Source organism: Phyllostomus discolor, chromosome 1 (genome assembly GCF_004126475.2).
Source record: "Phyllostomus discolor isolate MPI-MPIP mPhyDis1 chromosome 1, mPhyDis1.pri.v3, whole genome shotgun sequence".
Taxonomy (NCBI): domain Eukaryota; kingdom Metazoa; phylum Chordata; class Mammalia; order Chiroptera; family Phyllostomidae; genus Phyllostomus; species Phyllostomus discolor.
This window is the reverse complement of record NC_040903.2, coordinates 88,773,536-88,798,218: the sequence shown is the minus strand read 5'-3', so window position 1 is coordinate 88,798,218 and position 24,683 is coordinate 88,773,536. Positions and strand designations below refer to the sequence as shown.

At 36.8% G+C, this 24,683-nt stretch overlaps 1 protein-coding gene and 1 non-coding gene across 3 annotated transcripts in view; both read right to left on the bottom strand.

Annotated features, from left to right (window-relative positions):
* Positions 1-24,683, bottom strand: part of PPP3CA (protein phosphatase 3 catalytic subunit alpha) — a 312,840-nt gene that overhangs the window by 85,727 nt on the left and 202,430 nt on the right. The gene's annotated exons all lie outside the window — the stretch shown is intronic.
* LOC114493547 lies at positions 3,909-4,015 on the bottom strand. The gene has a single exon (XR_003684184.1). It is a non-coding gene; the product is annotated as a U6 spliceosomal RNA (small nuclear RNA).

Below are 24,683 nucleotides of genomic sequence, written 5' to 3'. Positions count from 1 at the left end.
GACTTTATTCACTGTAGATTACAGCGAAGTCCTGCCAAAGAGAAACATCAATAAACAGCTAGGGTAGTAACAAGGGGCTCTTTGTAGTGAGCTGAGTAAGGCCTTGTGATCTACAGGCTGGACAATGAATTAGTCACAGAGAAAGTCTAAGAGTCCTTAAAACCAGCACACTGCTAAGTACAAAAGATAATGGCCAGCATGTTTAGGACAAACAGGCCCTTCAAAAAATAATCTCAGGGAGCGGAAGGAGGAAGTTGGAAAGATAACCACAGCCGGGACCAAGCCTTTGCCTCACATTTCCTCACTAGAGCAACGCCACTGACTCTCCATCGAGAAGAGCTCAGTGTTCCAGACAGCAACCATGCTTGTATTATTCAAGTAATTAGGTATGCATGTCCAAATTACTTTAGTGAAGCTGCAAACAAGTGTATCTATATTACAACAATTATTTTTAAGAGAATTCTCTTGTTTCTAAGTTCACATTGAAAATTAAGTTACTACATGGGAATTATAAACACGAGACAGTATTGTACCTACTAGGATGAAATACCAGCATAACTGCTGTACAACTGATGGCTTCTAAAGCACTCCGATAAAACTGTCATCCGTAGTAGAAGGCATATTTTTAAAATGTAATATAAAATATATACTTTCATATAAAACTATTTAAAATAGATTTTAATTAATGCTTAGACTTACACGTTGGTCCTGTTTACTTGCCTATAAAAAAGGAATACATCAAAAAACATAATTGGGTCAGTTTCTTCCTAAGCAAAAATTTTATGTCATAGAATTCCAGGTTAAAGAAAGCTTATAGAAGTTAGAATGCCTAGGGACAGAGGAGTGGTTGTTAAAAGCAAACAAACAATAAACTACAAGTGAAAAATAGATTTTTAATGGACCAACATTTCAAAATTGTACCAATATTATGATTTAGAAGTCAAATGCTTTTAATTCTTGCCTCACTATTTATTTTTCTATAAAGAGCTTTTAGTTCCTCCAAAATACTGGCTTTTATTATCTTGGAAGACTTGCATGAAAAAGAATAACTCCTACAAGTTTTTCCAGTTCATACTAATCTAACAGGTTGTAATTTTTCTTTTAGAAAAGACGTTACTGAGTCACCAAGCGATTTCCGCCATTAGAGTTCCACTCTTCTTTCAGCTTCATTTACTTCAACCCGGTATTTTTCCACAAGAGCCACATTTTCCCAAGATTTTAATTCTCACCATGAGGGGATTACCTGTCCAATTTATACACTTGGTATTTGAATCCTCTATCTACCACAACTTCTTCTTTTCCAAAATCTGCAATTTTGCAGAGAAAGATTTTGCATTTAGAGGTTTTGTTAGAGGTTAAACACAGTGGGTATCACAAGTACTTATCTGTTTCCCCGCTGGTGATAATCCAGGATTACGTAACCTTTAGTGGGTGATAAATTCAAGTACAAACCAGCCAGAACAAATATGTGTAGGTTATTAGCAGAATGGGTAAACATCTGCAATCAGGCAATTATTGAGATAAAAGTGAGTTTATTATGGCATTCACTTATCTCTAGAAATCTTCATCAATTGTAAAGTAAACTGACCAAGAAAAAATAACAGGGGTGTAATTCACTAAAGAGGTACACTTCAAAATAATTAGTATTATCCCCATAGTGAATATAATTTTTCAAATGTCAAATGTGTTAAATACTCTTTAAAACACAAAGTATAAATTCTTAACCAGGGAACTGTAGTTTGACAGTAACAAACAATAACAAAAAGTCTTTAAATCAAGTAAAAACTTGCTAAACATAAAATTTCAAGGGTTTTAATAGGAAAAAAAAGCTATGGAATTAAACGCAAAACAATAACAACATCAGGGCAGATTAACAGCCACGATCTCAAGAATTTACTGATATTTATAATGCTGTTTTCAAAGACAGACTGTCTGTTGGCGCATGTCAATGAGAAATGTAACAGGACAACTAAAAGAACAAGAACAGACTATGTTAGAAAGGATAATAATCACAGCAACCACGAATCCCCTAAATCTCAGTTTATTTCTAATCAGAATCTGGAAAGAAGCTAGATTAGTCTGTGTTTTTAAACTATGTTATAGGACCAAGCACATACAGCACCTTGGTATATCCACAGTGTATTCCAATCAATAGAAAAATAAATTACTGAAACTTTAATTTTTGTTTATCCTAAAGATGAGTGTTCTTGTCATTGAAATTATTTTTTGAAGATTTTTCCCCCCTTCATGGCTTGATGCTTTACAAGATTTTGCTTAATGGAAGAACTTAATTATTGAATTAGAGTGCATGTTTTTCCATCTGTTATCACTATTTTTCCATTTCAGCAACAATCCAGATTTTAAGAAAGCATCTGTCCATTAAGAATTTATAACATCATGGAATTATTTAAGTCATGATTTTTTCTGTGATATTAATAAATAATAAGAATGGACACATATAATACAGTGGTATTTAATTAAATTTGGTCACCACTGTTCATGTGTCCAAGTCTGGTCAGTCCTGGAAACTATCGGTTATCTGACATGTGGCTTTATTTACACTATGTAGTCCACTAAAATTCTGACTGTCCTCGCCAGTCAATTGAGAGTATTGGATAAACACTGAGTTGATTTAATTTCAGCCAAATGTAAATAAATTAGAAAACTTGTGCACTTATATATATTTATTTATAAATGAATGAACTGTTCTCTTTACATTTTGAAATACTGATTCTAGGTTTCAGATGCCCATGAACTTCCTTCAGGGCCCTGAAAGATGGACTCTACTGTAACTAGATCTGGGGGCTACAGAGCTGTGCCTTATGGTTTCTATCCTGGGCCTTCCTGTATTTTGGGATTAAAAAAAATGTTTGGTAGCTGTGGCCATAGTATTCTTTCCATTTCGCTTTTTGCTTTTTTTTGGATGTGTTATTTCCTCCTTGGGGAGAGGTAGCACGGTGTGCTGGTTAAGAACACAAACTCTGTACTCGAGACCTCACAGTTTCACGTTAGTTTTTGGGTTTGTATGTGTATTCCTCCTGATTGAACATAATCAATAAGCTCTGGCCTCTTAATTGATCATTATTTTATTTGTTCTCCCTGAATCAGCTTTATTATCCATGGAATCCATGGACTGTTCTAATTTGTGTTTCCTGACCTCTTCCTTTTCCTTTCTATAGGCACACTCTACTCTTTTTTTACTACATTTCTTTCGACTGTGGCCATCTTGCCACTTGTGTAACTAGGACAAGATACTTCATCTTTGTAGGCGACCACAGATGCCTCATCTACAAGGGCTTCATAATAAACCTGTTTCAGTGAGTTTTGGTTAACTAAATGAATTAAAATGAGGGAGGAAAAAAAGCTTAACATGCTTATGGGACGTGGAACACACAGGCGCAGTGTGAAATAGTCGGTGAGGCGGCTGTTCCGGGGTTGTCTCCCTTAGAAACATCCTAAGTGTTTTGCCAGATTTAGACAGATGATCTAAGTTCCTGTAATCAGTGTAGTCCTAAATAAAACACAGAAAAAGTTGCTGTACTTTTTCCACTTTTTATTCAAATGCTATCTTATATTGAAAGTCATTAAGGCTAAAATCAAATAAACTAGGTCTAATGCTCCACAAGTTTCACTTTTTAAGACTGGAAATATCTCTGAGTGACTTTGGTGACACTACCAATCTTTCAGTGGGGAACAACACCGTGCCAAATTTCCAGGTAGTCTCATTTTCTTTTTTTTTAAATAAATAATTTTTATTGTAATTCTATTGCAGTTATCCTTGTAGTGCTCCTTTACAAGACCACGCTGTTCCATGGCTGTGTCAAGGTACAGAGTAATGTTTTAAAACTGAAAGTGACAGAGTAAATAGGAGAAATATAAGGCATTTCACCAAAAGAATTTTTTTCCCTAAAATAATGGGATGCTTCACGTATTTGCATGTCATCCTTGCGCAGGGGCCATGCTAATCTTCTCTGTATCGTTCCAATTGTAGAGTATGTGCCGCTGAAGTGAGCACCAAAGGGGTTTTTAAAGAGCTGGTTCTGACTAGATTTCTGGAAAACTCAGTTGAGAAAAATACTCTAAGTAGGAAAAATGTGAGTCATCTCTTATTCTTGTCATGATACTACTCCAATTTTAACAATTGAAAATATTGTTATTTTTAATATTTTTTTAAACTCAAGGAAAGCAAGTTAATGATATTTAATTCTCGAGTCCACATATACATCATTAATTTGGTGGCAATTACAGGCAGTGGGGACATTAGGAAGGGTTTTTACCTATCACTGACTTTCAAGTATTCACCTATATTTATGCCTAATAGTAGGGGAAAAAAGCTACTAAGTACTCTTTCTATGAAATAATACTTAAATGATTTAATAAATAGAGAGATTAAATGAATTAAATGCTATCATTTCCTCAGTAAAAATATATAAGCTTATTTGTTGTATGAGGCATATGTGGAAATGGATGTATTAATTCCTAACTGAGCAACTATTAAAAAAAATATATGAACAACTCAGACATGTTAGAACACATTCATTTAAAACTCAGTTAAGAAAAAGTATTTTCTGGAATATAATTCTAACAAAGGCAGCAAGCTTATTTTTAAATTCTGCCTAGTTTTCCTTATTCTATCATTTCCTTATCTTTCATTAAGCAGATATTTCAGAATTATTTATTTATATATTCTAAAAAAATCAATAAAGTATTTACTAAATGTGCTATATTAAAAGGATGAATAAATAACATCAAAAATACAACTTTTTACTTGTGTTCAATTATATTGAGACAATAAAGAAATGGAAGGCATGAAACTTGGTCTGAAGAATTTTACAGAATACTTGAGAGGACATACATACACAAAATATTTTAAAAAATATTAGCTTCCTGCCATGAGAGTGTTACCCTGTCCATTCTGAAACTTTTGAGTACCAGTCAAGAAAGTGGGTTTAAGGCTTACGTCACCCATAAATATTTTCTATGGGCAGTTCATTTTATTGCCTGTTTACCATCTGCTAAATTTTTTAACAGAAGCTGGAGAGTATATAATTTTCTAAAAAATATATGTCAAATTATAAATACTTCACATTTACTTTTAGTAATGTTTTTATTTTGAAATTTCAAATTATATTAAGGTATGAGATTGTTTTGTGTATTCAAAGGGAGTATCTATTTAAAACTTTGAGGACTTGTAATAAATTATCTCAAATTTCCATTTCAGAGCTAATATTCATTTAATTGAAGACTTCTCTTATGGAGATAAATGGTTGTCATAGTGATAGAAACCATCAACTTTATTTATTTCTAAGAATAAAACTAGGGGTCATGGTTACCTAAACTGATTTGAATCATAGCATCCATAAAGTCTTTGTATATTTTGTCCATTTACATAGATTCCTGCTTCCAAATGTGCACAATAATGTCATACGTTTTTGTTTCTTCAGCATTTGACAAATACCTAATTAGACAAAGATCATGTTTTGCTAACATGTTACATATGACATATAAACTGGGTGATCATGGGAAATTAATGCAGGTGTTTAGAAAACAGAAAATAGCTGCTAATTATCATAACCTGTGATTCATTAGTAATCATAACTTCAAATTTAGGTTAATTTTCATCAATTAAAAATGATGAATGTTTGTTTTATATATTTGAATTGCTAAAAAGACCAATCAGGGTTGTCAATCAACTCTTTTCTTTCACCTTGACAAAACATACAAAATTGAAAAGCATGTTCATAATGTGGTGAGTTATTAAATTGATTTTTACTAGGGAAGTTTTATAAAATCACATAATTTCAACTTACATTTCCTTCTAGATCTACTTCATTAAATTTCTAGAACTCTTCTCACCTTCTATATTTCCTTTGTAATGTATTTTACATTAAAATTTTTGATGTTCTTAATACATTTAAAATGTGAGATCTGTTATTAATCACGTAACAAATTGAACTACATATTTCTAAAGGACACTTGAACTATATTATGATGGTTTGATACTTTACATGGAGATTTCACATGTTAGAGAGGAAAAAATGTGACTAATCCTATAAAACAGACAACTTTATAAACTAAGATATTTTATTCAGTCCTAATTAGCAGGTATTTATTAAGTACCTCCTATGTGATGGTTGTTCTAGAATTTAAAAGTTCATTCTTGAAAACTGGTAGAAAGACAAGATTATATCATTATGAAATAATTAAAGAATAATATGTAATTTTAAAGTAAAGGAATATAAATACAATTCCATTAAGAGTCTTAAGGTATACTTGGAATATAATAATCCCAAGTCCTTGGGAATAAGGACTAGATAGGGCTTCCAACTGCTTACCTGCTACTAATTTGACCTTTCATCAACAATACACTGACCTATGACCATGGACTCACTCTTGCCTCTGGACATGGGAAATGTGGATGACTAAAAAGGTTTCGGGGGGAGGGGACGGGTCTAGCCTAGAGGACCCTTAACATTTCAAATATCTCAGAACTAGAGATAAGAATAAAATCAAACTCTATTCTGTTTCCTACAGATGTTTCCTGGGAAGTGGTAAGAAGCCAAACATATGGGACTAGTATCATCCTTTCCTTCTATTTCATAAATAAGTAATTTTCCTCTCAGCAGTGCTAAGTCACCCTGACCACCTTTGACCTGCCCTTGCCAAAACTAAGACCAAGCAAAGACCAGTGTGACTGAGCTCACACATTGGTTTCAGATGTGTTCTGTAGAGCTCCCGGGTACAAGAGAAGAGTTAGTGTAGCATTACAATAAGCTTTACTTTTATTATTATTATTATTCTAACCTTGGAGGCCCATGTGAGGCTTCTTTCTTTCTCTGTGTGTGTTCGGGGGTTAGGAGTGGGGGCTAGATAGATTCTGCTGCTTAAAACTTCTTTAGGAGTCCTACTGATAGAGAGTCTTACAGGAAATCAGTAATTATGAAAACAAAGGTTGGCTGACATCGTTAAAGAAGACTTAGCCAAAGGGAAGGGTCTTGCAGTGTTAATAAAATTTGCAGTAAACTGAAAATAAGAGAAAGGGATCTTTACGTAGAAAGGTGGAAATGAACCAGAGTAAGTGGACTGCAAAAAAAAATAAAAGGATGGATTAGAAGGTATACGTGAAAGAGCAGGAGATAAATTATAGTAGAAAGGCAACACCAGATTTTGAAGAGACTTGCACTTCAGTATGAGATGTTTTATGAAGAAGGAGAACAATCCCAGCAATGAGAGATGAGTCTGACAGCTTTATGGGGAATCCCATGATGTAGAAAAGTTGAAAGCAAGGTTGCTTTCGATTATAGATCCACTGCAATAATCCAGTCATAGGACAATGAGGTCTAGTATTATGATGATGACAGTGGGAAAAGATAAAAGGGTCTAGAGAGAACATTCTTATACTCCTATGCAACTATTATAAATTAAACAGTAAATGAAGTCACTCATTTGTGCCCCAACTCAATAAATATTAAATGCCTGCAATAGTCCTACAATATTCCATTGGGTAAGATTCTAAATATGTAACAGAACAACTTAGACATAATCAATCCTCTCGTGAAGCAAGCGCGTGATGAGGGACACTGAATTAAATAATACTAAAGTACTGGCAAGGAAGGCAGAGATTTTCTTTCTCCTTTGCTCACTGTTATATTCCTAGTGCCTAGGGTAGTTCCTGGGCACTGTATACAACAAGGTCTGTCCAGAAAGTATCCATCCATGTAATACGAAAAGTAGAGACATTTATTGAAGAAGATATAACATACAAGAAACATTGTACACAAGACAATGACTCCTCAGTCCCCTACAAAGTAGGCAACTTGGGACCTTACACAGTTCTCCCAATTGCCATCAGCTGCCCTGTTGTATTTTCCTGAAGCTCATCGGTAGTCTAAAATTGTTTCCATTTCAAGGGTGATTTTAGTTTTGGGAAAGCCAGAAGTTACCTGGGTGATTTGAAGTTTCACCAAAATACTCTGCATGAGATGTGATGCATGAGTAGGCATATTGTTGTGATGAAGCTGCCAATCACCAGTTGCCCATTGCTGCACAGCCTTCTGAATCATCTGAATAGCTTCTGTAGAGGAATGTTCAAGCTTAAAGCAAAATTTGATGCAGACTCACTGCTCTACTCATTCAGTCATTTTGAGTGTGATGACCACTCAGTACACATACTAACTCAATAGTGTCTACCGGCCCCATTGACTAGTACAGTGAAGTCATCATTTTTCTTGCATGCACATTCCAGTCCACTCTCCTTGGCTGCCAGGCTACATCGATGTTGTGCAAATCATTCTCATTATATTAACAATGGATGGACTTTTTCCAGATAGACCTTGTACTTGTTAAATGAATGAATGAGCAATGCAGTGGGCATGGTGGACTTGGTGAACTTACCTGGAGGATATGGCACTTAAACTGAAACCTAAAGACTGAAAAGGAGTTAGTCACTAAATGGTGGGGACAGGAACAGGGTGACTGCGCACAGCGGAAGACTCAACTTGTGACATTTAAAATGTGAAAGACCTGTAAACTTGGAGACTAGGTAAGAAATGAACAGAGATGACACTGTAAAGATTAACAAAGGCCAGAGAATGAGAGTTTTATCATCCAAGTTAGAAGTCTGAACTTCACCCAAAAAGGAGACATTAAAAGGATTCAGGCAAGAAATAGTCTGTGTCACCTCTGGGAAGTCACTGTATCTATCTCAGCCTAAGGTTCCTAAAGTGGAGAATAAGGACAACAGCAGCTACCAGGCCAGTGACTGTGGAGATTAAATCTTATCAAGTTGCAGTCACTGGCCCAGGTTAGTAACTCAAGATAAGGGAAGTTCCCTATCACTATGATATTGAGGCTCTCTTCAGCTTCTCTTGAATGGAGCTGCCTCCCTTTATAAATGATTACAATAATATTACAAAGTTAAAATATCATTAGCATCAGCCTGGATAAAGAGTTTAGTGTATCTTATAATAATATTCTGCCTTCTTTTTTCAATGCCAGGTAATGGGGACCTGATGGTCCTAGCAGCAGAGTGAAAACAAGGCGGCATTGCTTTCTTACCTCTTTTCACATGCATGACTAAGTCAGAAAAAAATGACTGTAGCAATATTTTAAAAGAAATTACATGTGACTAAATTATATAGAAATTAGTATTTTGGTATCGAGTAGCATATTTTTATTAGCACAGTTTAAAATTGCCATCATTTATAAAGTCCCTTAATTGAAATTCATTTTTAAAGCAGCTAAATATTCAGAGGTTTCTAAATTATTAATTGATGCACACGATGCTTCCACTGTTTGTAAATATAATGTAGTTAAAATGAAGCGTGAGTTTCAATGTTTATCTTAAAACATAGAGAATCAGAATTCATAACAGCCTCAAAGACAGCACGGAAGTTTAAATGCTTGTTAGAACGCCGGTGCAATGGTATAAGGTACCACACAGACCGGGGTGTCCAACCTTTCAGCGACTCTGGGCCACACTGGAAGAAGAAGAGTTGTCTCAGGCCACACATTACATACATTGCAATACGTAATCACACACAAAAAATCTCATTTTATTTTAAATAAATTTACAATTTTGTGTTGGACTGTATTCATAGCCACCCTTGACCCGCATGAGGCCTGCAGGCCACAGACTGGACACCCCTGCTAGAGTCTTAAGCTACATGAAAGATCTGCTTCCAAGGTTTTTGGAAGTCTTATAATTAACAAAGATTACCAAACATAGTATTTCCCCACATAATGCAGTAAAATATAAGCCCTGGCTTCATACAAAAATGGATCTGGGCTTAAATGACACCTCCCTAACTTTCACTCCCACATCAGCTTCTCTCTGCACATTGGTCTTATTTTCTGCTACTACAGTTACGCCTCACACTGATCATCCTCCAAATCCCATCCTGCTGGGATGCTGAAATGAGAGGTGGACCCACCAACTCCAGCAAAACTGAGCCATGGAACAAGTGTGATTGATGGGCTCCCTGCAGGTAACCTGCTTACCCTAAATCAATCACCGTGTCCACCGAATGGCGGACCTGGCTCAGGCGCACTCCCTCCCCGTTGTTAGTGGGAGTGGTGCAAAGCCAATAATCACAAGGAGTATTCCCGGCAACCACAAACAGCATTCTGTGCATTTAAAAACGGCTGAAATTCTTGTATTTCCATTTACCTTGAAGATCATTTCAGTAGCCATTCTAGTGACTTTGCTAAAGGTTTAGGTTCTCATTTGAGCAATGTTGGCAGGACCTGGAAAATTCATTGAAATAGTTTAATATTCACTTTGTCTCCACAGAATTTATGACGGATTCATTTATATCGCAGACACAATTTGCCAAAGAATATAACATTCTACCCTTTAATTTATTTAAAGCCTTTCTTTCTGGCTAAGTCATCACCTCATCATGTCCTGATTCCAATGAAATTGGCTCTCTTTGCATGGACATACTTTTTTAACAAAATACATACACACAGATATACAGGTAAACACACACAATACTTAAAAAAGAAAAAAAGCCAAAATGAAATTCAGACACTGAGGAGTCTTCTAGCCTAGTGCATGAGCTAAATTAATACATGTGTAATGAACACTCCGAAAGGTCAAGTCTTAGAATGTAAAAATTGTGAATGCCAAGACTCTACTCTTTTCTTACTATATCCTATGATGTCCAAAGTATGGTGAAAACATTTTAAGTACCATGACTCATGTCTCTGAAGATGGCAGCAGTTTTCCTGCAAAGATCAAGTGTTAGAAAGGCATGGAAAACTGGACACGAAGCAACTACATAAAAACCCACTTAGGGGATGATCTAATCTTAAATTGATTCGAATTCCTGTAAGGATTAGAAAATTCTACGTTAAGTACACTTTCCATATTTCTCTTTCCATAGTTGTCATTAACATGGTATTTACAAAAGGCTTTCTGACAGAGATACAAAAGGGATGAATTGTTCAATATTTCAGGCATATTGCTTCTAACTAGCAGTCAAAATGCTCATTTCTCAAAATGATATTTGGGAATTCAAGACTGCTTCCTCTGGAAATGTTGATGGTATAGACACACAGACAATCATAATGAAACTCTGTATACGATGCACCTTTTATTCAGAGTACCTTCCAGCACTTCACAAACGTAACAAACTCATGCTTATCCAGCAGTGAAGTGCTCAAGAGCAGATAATGCCTCTTGGTTTTACAAAGCTAATTCTTAGGTGTTTCAACCAGAAAATAAACACATCTTCATCCTCCAGAGAATTCAAATGCATCTTACATAAATGAAATGTTTCTTGGAAATTGTCCAAGCAATCAAAATCTACAATGCTGTGCTTATGAAGGCTGTTAAAACTACATTAACACCTCAAAGCTGTTAAGATGTTGTTGTTCCGTTCCATGTTTGAGGAAAAGCACTTCGAAGAGTGAACAGGATCCTCAGGGACAACTTTGGGTTTACTGCTTATACCTTGGTAACCTATTTGGTATCACAGGACCTTTAAGGATGTGGGTCCAGATTTTCCCCCACAGAGAACTGAAATCTTGTTTCCTCCTGTATTAGCCCAAAGATTTGGTATGGGCCATATTACTTTTTCACCAAAAACAGATCTCCCATTCCCCATTGCTATCCTCTGCTTGCTTCTGGGACATACGTTTCCTCTACTTTGAACTTGTCCAATACTCGATAATGAGTTGAACAATGTCCCCCAAAGATATGTTCAAGTCCTAACCACTGATAGTTATGAATGTAACTTTATTTGGCAATAGAGTCTTTGCAGATATAATCAGGTTCATGTGAAGTCACACTCCATTAGTGTGGGCCCTAATCCAATATGACTGGTGTCCTTATAAGAAGAGGAAAATACAGACACAGAGACACAGAGGCCTTATAAAGACTGAGGCAGAAATGAGAGTCCTGCTGCCACAAGCCAAAGAAGGCCTGAGGCTACTGGAGGTAGAACAGGCTGGGAAGAATCCTCCCCTACAGGTTTCAAAGAGAGCATGGCTTTGCCAACACCTTGATTCCAGACTTCCAGCCTCCAGAACTGTGAGACAATGCATTTCTGTTGTTTGAAGCAACTCAGTTAGCAGAACTTCATTGTGGGAGCACTAGGAAATGGATATACTGGAGTTATTATTCAATTTTTGAAATCTACTCACACATATGTGTGTACATGTGTGTGCACACACAGAAATATTTTACTTCTTAAACAAGCTCATGCAGTATTTCTAAGCATTTTAAATGCTGAAGTTCAATGAATCCTCAAATAACTTAAGAGGAATACCTAGTATTCACCATCATTTTCCAGACACGGAATTGAGGAAGGTTAAGTAACTTGCCCGAGCAGGTAAATTTCACACCCAGGCAGTCTCCCTCTGAGGCCTACGCTACCCAGGATGCCCTTGATGTCAGCCACCACATCTCCGCCTTGTAGGGAGGATTTCCTACAGCCACAAGCGGCCAAACCTTATGGCAACCTATCCTTCATAGAAGATGTCTTAGGCCACACACTTCTCCAGTCTGCTCTATTCCAGTGAGAGGCAGGTTATGTGCTCTGAGAGATGACATAAAAATCCTTTACAAAATCCGGATGAGAGGAGCCTGGGTTCCCAGTCATTTCTTTGACAAGGTCCTATAAGTTTCAGATGACTGTAGTCTGAATGTGTGACACGTCGCTCCTCAAAGTCCTAATGCAACAGTTCGCTCCAAACTCCGAATTTTTAAAACACACACCAACAAAACTGAATACCCTGAGGGAATATGGTCAACATGATTCTGGGTCATGAAAATACATTTTGTAAGAAAAACTGGGGCTCTCTGGTTCAGGAAACAAAATAGCAACACGGTAACTATTCTTGAGAATTTGAGAGGCTTCTGTACGACAGATGAGCTGTCGGGCTTATTTTCTGGGTTTTTGGGGACAGAATAAAGGCAAATGAGTGAAAGTTATACGGAAGCCTATTTGTCTACTATATAAGAAAAGATTCGTTTCTAACGAGAAAACCATTCACAGTGGGATGGCAGGCGGGATGAGCTCACCCACACTAGAGATGTTTAAGCCAAGTGTAAAACACTAAGTTGTTATTGTTATTTCGTCATATCCTCATGTCCTTTACCAGCTTGGGCAAGTTACTTAACCTTCCTCAATTCCATGTCTGGAAAATGATGGCAAATACTAGGTGTTCCTCTTAAGTTATTTGAGGATTCATTGAGCTTCTTCTCCCTTCTTCTTCACTTAGGACAACCTATGTTGGGTAAACAACTTGAAAGCTGGTTCAAACGGCAGCTACCATTATCTAACTATTAGTTTCCTAACACTATGACTTTTCTAAGATATTAGTCTAGTTACTTAATGTTCTCATCTGTAAAACTGAAATAGTAATATTCCAGCTTGCAAGGCTGTCTGAGGATTAAAATGCATAATGCTTTGTGACTGTCACTACCAACTTCAATGACCTTAAAACAACATAATATATAAGATACACCAGTATTTTAGGTATTACTAAATGAAAGTTAAACAATGACATGTTTTCTTATCACTAAAAGCCTTTATTTTATACTCTATAAGAGAAATATTAATATGTCCTGAAACCTTTCCATTGACTTTGACTCATCAGAATCATTTTTCACATTAGTCACTGGTGTTTGTCCACAATTATCATCATCTGTGCTATTGAGAGGTTCATGATGCACTGTTTTTAATGCCGTGTTCCAGCATTACCACCAGGATTCTGCTATTGGCCTTTCTTGCATGGTGCATGACAGGCAAACCTCTGCTTGTGTGTTGGTAAGAAAACATAATGGGCTTCATCGGATTATGGTCATCGTTATTTCTCAGTCACATGGCCTTTGCTTTGTGTGAAAACAGAAAATATCAGACAGTCCTCCAAGAAAGAATTTTTTTTTCTAATATTAAATGTATATGTACTTCACTGTCCAGTTTCTGGGCCTGCCTACCTGGTAACACTTAGTCTCGATGCCCAATGATACTTTTGATGACATTGGGCATAGCAATTAAACCCAACACACGTGATTCCACTAATGCACATCACTCAGAGAGACCACAGTGCAAACAGCCATGACAGACTCAGTGCGTGTGCACGGTGACAACTACGTCATGACTGCTGTGTGACTACTGTCTGACCAGTGACTGTGAGACCCAGGCAAACTTCAGAGAAATTAGAATATAAAACGTGTGCATTATAGAACTGGTAAAATATGGAATTGTTTGATTACTATATTGCAGTTTTCCTCAACTGTCAGGAAGTATCTGTCTTAATATGCACACCTGTATTTACATAAAAGGAGGACTCAATAAATATTGGCTTCATGGAGCAGAAGTTAGCAGGCCTACTCCCCTTACAGAGGGGATTTTCTGGTATGGTCTGGAGTACAGGACTGCTAAATTACTTTCTGAACCTATGATACTTTTATCCCAAGGCAATTAAAAAGAAAGTTGGGGAAGGGACAAAGCATCTGACAGATTATGCCTTAAAATGCAAACAAAGACCACGTCAACTAAGGTGTGATTACACAGCTAGTCGTCACTGTGGCTGAGGCCTGCAGTTCCCAGGCCCGGTGCCCAGCTGGTGTGAGAAGGCACATAAACATGTCCCCACTCACCTGGGTATGCCTTTAGGAAGTTGTGTCATTTCCACAGAGAGCTGTGGACCCCCCCTCAGTGCCACCCTCTCCTCCCCACCCAACCAAACCAAAGGTGAGGTCTTCCTGAGCAGAGGTAGGCTGAAGCCCTTTAGAAGAACTGAGCCACCACCATCTCCAGCTTAGGTTACTGACTGTGCACTATTTTCTCTTTTCATTGTTGCTGATCTTATTTTCCAAGGGTCTTCATTCCACATTAGTTTTAACTGGTTGATGCAATGCTGTGCCCTCTCCCTCCTCCTTCTCCTGATCTACGCGTGTTATGAGGACGAGAGCAATCCACTACTCTGCATGGGTTGACGGTGGGCATGTGTAAGTTTGGGAAGTCTACTATAGCTCAAACCTGTCAGTCCTGAGATCTTACTGATCTTAAAGCATTGCTTACACCATGCTACTTTCCTGGGCAGAAATAATCAATGGTTGCCTTTTGACTAAATGACAGAAACCCAAATTTCTGTCATAGCACCTTGACATCCTTTCCTCTCAATACGGTCTGGTCCTATCCCATTTCTCCGGCCTTGTCTCCAGTCCATTCCTGTGAGAAGTAGCACTGTGGTGGTTCTAGTCTTTAGGTGTATAATTTTTGGACAAGTAACTAAACCCCAATGAACGTCAAAATTCTAATCTCTAAAAATGAGGGCAAGACATCTACTCATTGGCTCACTGTGTGATGTGATATTTCATCACTGCACACTCTATGTAACTTATAGTACATGTATATTAATGGTACCTAGAAAAAACACTCCACTCTGCACTCTCAGTTCTCTGAAATCTTATCAGGCTTGCTCTTCTATTACTCTATACTTGTAATAAATACATACGTAATTCTATACAGTTATATATAAGGTTACAGAGCAACTTCATACAGGGTCATAGGCTCGTATGCATAAGGTTGCTTACATATGTTACCATATATGGTTAATAATTTCATGTTTAATATAACATGAGACTGAAATGAAATGAAATTCTATGAACTATATGAAAATAATGTAAAATGATTTAAAAATCTGACATTAAAAACACTTTTAAAGAAACCTTTCACGGTAAACAGTCTAAGTAGTTTGTAACAGTGAACAGATTCAGAGGAACTGTGAAAGGAGAGCCGGCTGGCTGGTGACAGGGTCAGGCCCAGGGCTCTCATGATTCCGTGCGCAGTAATGCTCACACATCCCAGGCTTGACAAGGTACTCAGACGACACAGAGAGTCTTTCCGTGTCCCCAACAGCCGCCAATATTATGCCCTGTGTTTGCCTCTTATGGGAGCTCAATAATATCTTGTTTGATCCCTACAAAGAATATGGCAAATGTGTGAACAGCGCTTAGGTGCAAATATCAGACAGCAGACCCGAGCAGAGCCCTGCTGTTTTTATACAGTAGAAGGGGTCCTATACCCACACAGCCGGATTTCTGTTTGTTGTCTGTCTTCACCCTTTAAGTACTGAACAAATAAAATAAAGGACTTCAAGTAACTTCATTCTGTTTTCCACTGGCTTTGAGTTTAAATCTGTCTCAATGGTTCCTATTACTTGAAAAAAAAATACCAATGTAAGTAGGACAATACATTTAATTCTCTAAAGTCTTTAAAATTTCATTTTCCCTTATGGTACTTTTAAGCCTTCTGGCAAAATGACATCACTCTATAATTGCAGGTTTTATGTCATTTGCATTGCTTTTCCAATGAACTTTACATAGTACTTTCATATTTGATTAACAAAGATTTCTGACTAGAAGTGAATGATTAAAAGTAGGAATTTCCCATTCTAAGCAATTTATTTATTTAGTTACATAGCAGTTTTTTTAAAAAGGTAATTGATATTTATCTAAATCTCATTCAGGCGGTTACTTCTGAAGACAGCCATTTGTCTTCAGTAAAGTGGAACTCGTGCTATTTCTCTTTAAAACTTACTTCTCAAATTCATTTAAATTTTAGTGTATATCCATGCAGAGTTCTGAGTGCAGAATTCTGCACTAATGACTTATTAATGTCCTCATTTGCAAAATACTACCCTTTTAAGTCACAGATCTCAACAGACAACTAAACTGCATGCCCCATGTAGATTACCTGTCATGTTAATGGCAGGCACACGCTGGCAGCCCGGAACAGCTCTCTTCAGTGGTACTCAGAACCTTAATCATGAACTATTAGGTACCAGAGACACCTTCCTGCCCTTCTTTGTCCCTTTTTCAGTGCTACCTTTCCTGGATGTGACACATTAACTATGTGACTCAAAATAGCATGAACAAAATGTGTTCTAACTTGTGTTTTTACTTGGAAAGAAAATAATTCAAGTTTGACACTTTTTGAAATTGATTTTAGACAGCGGAAGGAAGAAAGAAAAGGAGGGAAGGAGGAAGGGAGAGAAGGAGGAATGGAGGGAGGGAAGGAGGGATAGAGAGAGAAAGAGAAACACTGATTTGTTGTCCCACTTATTTATGCATCTGTTGGTTGATTCTTGAATGTTCCCTGACTGAAGAATGAACCCACAGCCTTTGTGTATCAGGTTGATGCTCTAAGCAACTGGGCTACCTGGCCAGGGCCTCAAGTTTGAGACTTTTTTAAAGATACTTTTAGTAAAAGTCAAATGTATCATGACAAGGCCATATACACTGGATTACAGACAGAAAAATGACACCTTAACTGTCACTCAGTCTGCAGCTCTCAAAGTATGCAGTTCGTGTACAAAACACTCTAGTTTCAGGTCTGGTGCTCCACCCATTCACAAACACACTTTTTTTATAGATCATTAAATTGAACAGAAACAATATTTCCTGTTTCTAGCATTCTATTCATCTGAATAAACATGAGTAAACATAAGGATTGAGCTTTATCTATGAGACACCCTTCTCTAATCGCACATTTTTCATGGAAGACTCAGCAATTTTGATGATTTGCTTATGATTCAGAAAAAAAAGATACAACATGGGGAGAAAAATAATACAATCTCATGATGTAATATGGTCAATATTTTACATTTCTGCTCAACACCCTTCTGCACCATCCCATTTGAATTGAGTAAAAGGCCTTAAATGTTCTGGTCCTCAGCTGCTCTTCTAACCTCATCTGCCCTTTGTCCTGGGAACAAACTTTGCCTCAACCAAAGGAGCCTTGATTTTCCAAGGACAGGAGACCAACTCCCACCTTAGGGTCTTTGCACTTGCTATCCCTTTGCCTGAAGAATTCTTCCCTAAACATGTGCTCTTCTCTCCTTGTGTTTTATTCAGAACCCTGCCGATGTATTGTCTTCTCAATGACCTTCCCTGATTTTCCATCTTCCATTCCCTACCAGACATGTGCCATTCTGTAACCTGCTTTTGTCTTCTTTATAGCACTTGTTACAATCTCTTATGTACTTTTCTAAAACTTACCTATCAGGTTCCTTTTCTCCTCCACTAGAACACAGCTTCCTGAGAACAGAGACTATTTTGTTCACTACTGAATCACAACACACTGCTAAATGAGCATATGCTGCAACCCAACATATGACTCTATGCCTGGTTCTGACATACCAGGAGGAGCTGGTTACTGACTCAGAAGGGGCAGGAGAGCAGTGATGTCATCCGAACACTTGAGGCAGTAAAAAAGGAGAAAGCTAAGTACTGTTCAAACACACGTCACAGACTTTCAAAATGAGTGACAATATTGATAATACCTATCACTCACCCAGTGTTCTTTTTCCTTTCCCTCTGGTCTCAAAAGGTCTTTACTTCTACCTAAAGCTAATTAGTCCATCAGTGTTTCCATGCTGAATTTCTCAAGGTTCATGCTCCACCATTAATTATTTACTCTGCCTCTTATTTCTGACTTCTCCTTTTCTACTGGTCCTTTCCCTTTACCTATACACATTTGAGTCTCTCACGGTCAGACAGTCTTTCTGGCCCTGTCACTCTCTCATGCTACTGTGGTACATTTCTTCTCAGTTGAGATACCTCAAAGAGTGGTGCACCCTGAGTGTCTTCCTTCCTTCCAACCTTACTCACTCTCAGTTGACTAGAACAGGACTGTCTTGTCCCCAGTCATTCTTCTCCATTCCTAGGGACAGTTACTTCTAATTGCCAAAACCAGCAGGCATTCTTGAGTCCTTCTCTGCTCAACTTTTATTAACACTAGCCGTGTCGGTCCCTTCAGGCTGCTATAATAGAATACCAAAGATGAGGTGGCTTACAAACAACAGAAATGTATTTCTCACAGTTTTAGAGTCTGGAATATCTAAGATCAAGGCACCTATAGATTCAAGTCACTGGAAGATTTGGTGAGAGGGCCTGTTTCCCGGTTCACATAGACAGCCGTCTTCTTGCTGTGTCCTCACATAGCGGAGGTGATGAGAGAGTGCTTTGATGTCTCTTTTAAAAGGGCACTAATCCCATTCATGAGGCCTTCACCCTTATGACCTAAGCACTTCTCAAAGGTTTCACTTCAAAATACTATGACATTGAGATTTGAGTTTTAACATATGAATTTCGAGGGACACAAAAATAAGTAGTTTTCTACTTACTTTTTTTAGTCACAATTTCTCAATCATCTCTGTTCCTCTTCTTTTGGTTATTTCCTTAAATGCAGGCATTATCCCCAGGTTTGTCACTATCCCCTTAACAGCCTCATGACTTTACCACTGCCTATATAATGGTAGCTCCAGAGCAGCATCTCTAACCTAGATCTGTCAGCTGAACTCTAGAGAAATGTATACACAGCAGCTAACTAGCAACTTTGCCCGGGTGTCACATGAGATGACCACATTTAGCCTGCCTAAGATGAATCTGTTGTCTTCTCATGCAAATCTGTCCCCACACATATGAGTATATCCTATCTTGGATGGTGGCATCACTGTCTATTCAGTCACCCAGATTTGCTTCAATGTCGGTGTCCTCTAGTAGACTTTGACATTATTAAGGGCAGAGACTACACGCAGGCATACTTCTGTAGAAGTTATGGGTTCAGTTCCAAACCACTACAATAAACAAGTTGCACTCTTTTTACTGGTGGAAGGTCTTGCCTCCAATTAGTAGAAATACAACATGTTGTGAAGCACAATAAAGGAAAGTATGTTGGAACAAGGAGAGCCTGTATTTGCCAATCCTGTGCCTGTAGACCCTAGAAATGTAAGTGCTCAATAAATACTTTGCACTACATAGAAGAATGAACATTCTACTTAGTCCACCCTAACCTACTTCCAGGTGTTCCCTGAGGTTGATTACCAATGCTTAAGTAAGCTCTTTCACAGTGTTTCAGGTGCCGCCACGTCTGTCTGAACAGTGGGGATTCTGTGCAGGGTTCCATGCTGTCGGCACTGTTTTCTCAAGTTACTCACCATGAACCAAGATTAGAAATATTTTATATCATAAGCCATTAGAAATACACATCTTTACAAACAAAAGGGTTATGGATACTTCCCCTAATTTTATACAGTAAACTGGCATTTTCTTCCTTATTTTAATCTTTCGCACCACAGTAAACACTACACTGATGACGTCGAACTGCTGTCATGTCTCACGGACTGTGTACAACATACGCTCAGACTCTGTACAGACGGTGTTTTTAAAAAGTCCTAGGAAATTTAAATTTCTGAATTAGCTAAGCATTTCTCTTTTTTAACATTTAACTATAAATGTTATTGAAAAACATTTGCCATTTGTCCAAACTATGGGAACATCCATGTAAATAAGTGAAAAAATTATAGAATATTTAAAAAGAAATAACATACTACTTTTCTAAAGTTCACACATTGCTTCAAACTATTAAAAATATGTGAAGGTCCATCCCAGCTTAAATGAATATACAGAAAAGCATTTTGTTTACAAGATATGACCTTAAATTCATAAAAAATATTATGTTAAATGTGAATAATGTCCTTTTGAACTATTTTCATATTTTATTTAATTTGATAAACCCTTTATGACAGGAATTTTTCTAAGTAAACTTCAACCTGGTCCAGATGTAAGTATCAGGAACCTAAATTTAGGAGAATTCAAGTTTAAGGAATTCAGATTCAAGTTCTCCATTCACATTTAAAACTGGAATATTCATATATATATATGAATCTTCTGTGTTTTAGTCTCTGCCACTCTACAAACATCCTAAGAGTATCTTCTCTGATTTATTCAAAATTACCTCAAAGTGTAGTTAAGATTGCATAGGAGGGCTGCAGCAAAGCTACCATCTATCAAGTGTTTCTGCATGTCAGGCAAAACACTAGATGACCCATGTCATTCACGATGTTTGCAACAACCCCAAAGGTCAGTGCTAACCTGTTTACAAAGGAAAAACTAAGTAACGAAAGTGATTCAGACATTTGGTTGGGAAGTATAGGAATCAGTATCAAAACCAGAGAAAGAGCACATTCTACCATGTATTTAATATCTGCCATACATTGTGCTTTACATGTAGCATCCCATTTAATTTGTACAACATCCCTCTGAGACAGGTACTATCTGTATGCCCATTGTTTTTCAGATTAGGAGACTAAAGCTGAAAAGGGGTAAATAATTGGTGCAGGGCACATAGCTATTAAGTGGTATACCTGTGGTTTGAAGCTGATTGTTCACAAAGTCTAGGCTATTTCCATAGGACTCTCTGTTGCTAAATAAATGTAGTGAATAGTTGAAAACTGGTAAGTACTAGATTTAGAATTCATGGTTTTTCTTTTCTGGCCAGTAATTTCCTATTTCCTCAATTCTTTAGAGCATGCAATTAAATTCTGGCTTAATTTCCTTTACACTATGTAAAAAGTCACTGTGTTATTAAATAATTTAAAATGAATTTGAAGAATATGGGCATTTTTCAACAATGCCATGAGTGAGAGTTTCCTGGCTTGCTGTAGTGTATGATCAAAGAATTCAGAAGGATGCCTTTTATCTGAGAATATCAAAGGCCACTAACTAAAAAAAGACACAGAGTTCTTATTACACTGAGGAGAAAAAGCTGAGTCCACTGAAATACAATACAAGAATGTTGGCATACAGGTAATTCACAGATATTATTACCTTTGCTACTTGAAATTGAACCAATCTGAATTCTTTCCAAGAGCTATCCTTTTAGAAGTGTAATATACTCAATTCATTTACTATAACCACCACTTTTCCTCCTTGGTACTCTGCCATATTTCACCTATACCTACACACACACACACACACACGCACACACACACACATTTACAGATTCAAATCCCATGTCCATATATCATGCTCTTTTTCTTCTGTGGCTAATTACAACCCATACCATAAAATAGTGTTATATCATTAAAACTACAAGATGAAAATTAATTGAATTATATCCAAGTTGTCACAAGTCTCTAGTTATTGTGAGGGCAGATGAACATTTCCAAAATGTAGTCAATTAAGTAACTTGATATCTTCTATGAAGGTCCATGTTTCTGCCTGAAGTAGACTCAATCTGGTAATTTAACTGGTCTGGGGCACAGTGCAGGCAATATCAGCCCCTTCTTAAAATGCTTACCTCAACTCTCTCACCTGAAACATCAACAGAAAAACCCTTTTCCTTACTGTATATCAAAAGCAAAATTATTATTGAAATACACTGTGTTAAATCTCATTGTGATATCAAAATATCAGGTCTTACAGAATTTTTAAATGCAGCTGGGGAAAAAAAGTTTCCTTTGAGCTAGAAATGAAATACAAGTAAGAAATAGGAAAAGTGAGTAAGATTTGTGAATGATCTGACTCAAATTAAATGCACAGTGTTTAACAACTGTATCAAGCTAAGTATTCCCATTTACCATCTGCCTTAGTCCGCTTGGGTTGCCATAAGAAAATACTTAGACTGGGTGGCTTACATGACAGAGATTTATTTTTCACCTCTGGAGGTTGGAAGTCCAAAATCAAATTCTCTCTTCTCCTTTGAATAAGGACACTAATCCCATCACAAGCATGTCACCCTCAGGACCTAATCGACCCAGAGACCCTTAATTACCTCCCAAAGGCATCATTTCCAAACACCATCACATTGGGCATTAGGGCTTCAAAATATGAATTTGATGGGGATACAAATATTCCATAACAATCATTCCATAACATTTTATTGTTCCTCAATGTGATCTTTTTCATCTAGAATTATTTCTAAATTTTTAACTCAGTTGCTCTAGTTAGACTACTTATTCATTCATTAAATGACTTTAAAAAGTGAGGAAGAAGCTAATTTCCAAAAATGGGTATTTTTATAAATATTTAAGGAAAAATGAATAAAATTGAAAAAAGGGATAATTGTAATTTTTGTTGAGCGCTTAGTATGAGTAAGGTACTACCTTTCTTTACGTCCATCACATCATACACTTATAGCAACACTAACTAGTAACTAGACAAAAATATACATATGCTCATTGAAAAATGTAACTTAGGTTTCAAAAACTTTCTTACATTATCCACCTATTTTACAAAGTATTATTTTTAGATATATTACCAATGTACTCTGAATATACTAACCAAGCACGTATTAATCAGAAGTAGGAAAAGTGACTGGTTTTATTCTCTAGTATGCATAACTAAAAGATTAGTTTTTGAAATAGTGTATTCATTGAACTCCAGGGAAAAGAAAGTCAAACATTAACTAAAATGTATGATTTTTGCTAGAAGTTCAGTGTCAGAATCAAAACAATAACAATATTTGCTTGTTTTGACTTTACTTGTGTTTTCCACACTAAATATTAGGCATTAAAAAGTCCACACAATTATGTGTTTCTCTGTACTTCAGCTGACACAATTTTCTCTAACCAGTGGTTAGGAACTGAGCAGAGCAAACCCAATCCTAATATTTTAATTCCTCATTTATCATTTATCGGACACTGACAAATTATCAGGAGCAGTTGTGAAATTATAGTTTAAATTATAATTAAATTATGATTGCCTTAAGTGATTGATGGTGGCAGTATCAGCTGAGATTTCAGCCATCTCATTAGATCATTATCTAACAATGGCTAGGCGACTGGGTTTGCAAGTACAAAACAGTGCAGTAAGTAAGGTCTTCATATAGATTACCACATTTAAACTTCACAATGGCCCTGTTACTCACATATAACTCTCACTCCATTTTAGAGGTGAGTAGCTAAGGTTATGAGAGGTTCTAAAGTCACCACTACATATGGTGGGAACCAGAACTTGAAAGCAGGTCATTTGATTCAAGAGTCTGTGTTCTTGACCTCTGGCCTTTACTACCCATATGGGTATTTTGAGTAGAATGACAATGTACACACTTTCACCAGAACCTCACTATACAAAAACTGAAACAGGAGGAATTAAGATCATCCAAATTTTACAGGGTGTAAGAAGATTCAAAATAGGTCTATAGCAATTAAGAATCCAAAGGTCAAAATATTATACTTGGCAGCCTGCTCTAGAGATTAATGAGTTCTTCCTGAGGTCTCACTGCGTTGGTCCAAATTCTGTGCTTGAACCCCTGCTAGCTCTTGAGCTTTCTCTGTGCTTCAAAGTCATGTAATATGATGAAAGGGCAACGTGGAGACAAAAGACTGGTGGGTTTTGCTCTTTATTAACTTAATACCTCTGACTTTCATGTGTCTCGTTCACTATATTAAGCTACCTCCTACTTTAGTTGCCTCATTTATTGAGGCAACACATATTTACAGAAAACATTCAACTGTTTTGAGAATACAACTCTTTATGTAACTATTATTATCACTAATACAATATAGTGCTATAGATTAATAGAGTAGTTGAGAACTATAATTTCCCCCAGTAATTTACTGAAACCAACTTTTTTTATTAAAGTTAAAATATTACTAAATAAGGCGTTATGTATGACATTCAGTTGTAGAGTAATTAATAAGACAGCAAAGCAAAATACAGAAAATCTAAGTAGTTATCACAAACTGTGAGTAAATGCAGATAAAGACAACAAATCAATTTGGTTTCCCCAAAGCTCTGGAAAAAAACTTTTTTAAAGTTTGTTTAAAGAAAAAAACACAAAAACATAAAGGAAATATATTAGTGTAATCTCTTCAGTGGAAAAAGCTTCAGAGGTTAAATAAGAATTTCTGCTGGAAGTAAACACTTCAACTCTCCTCTT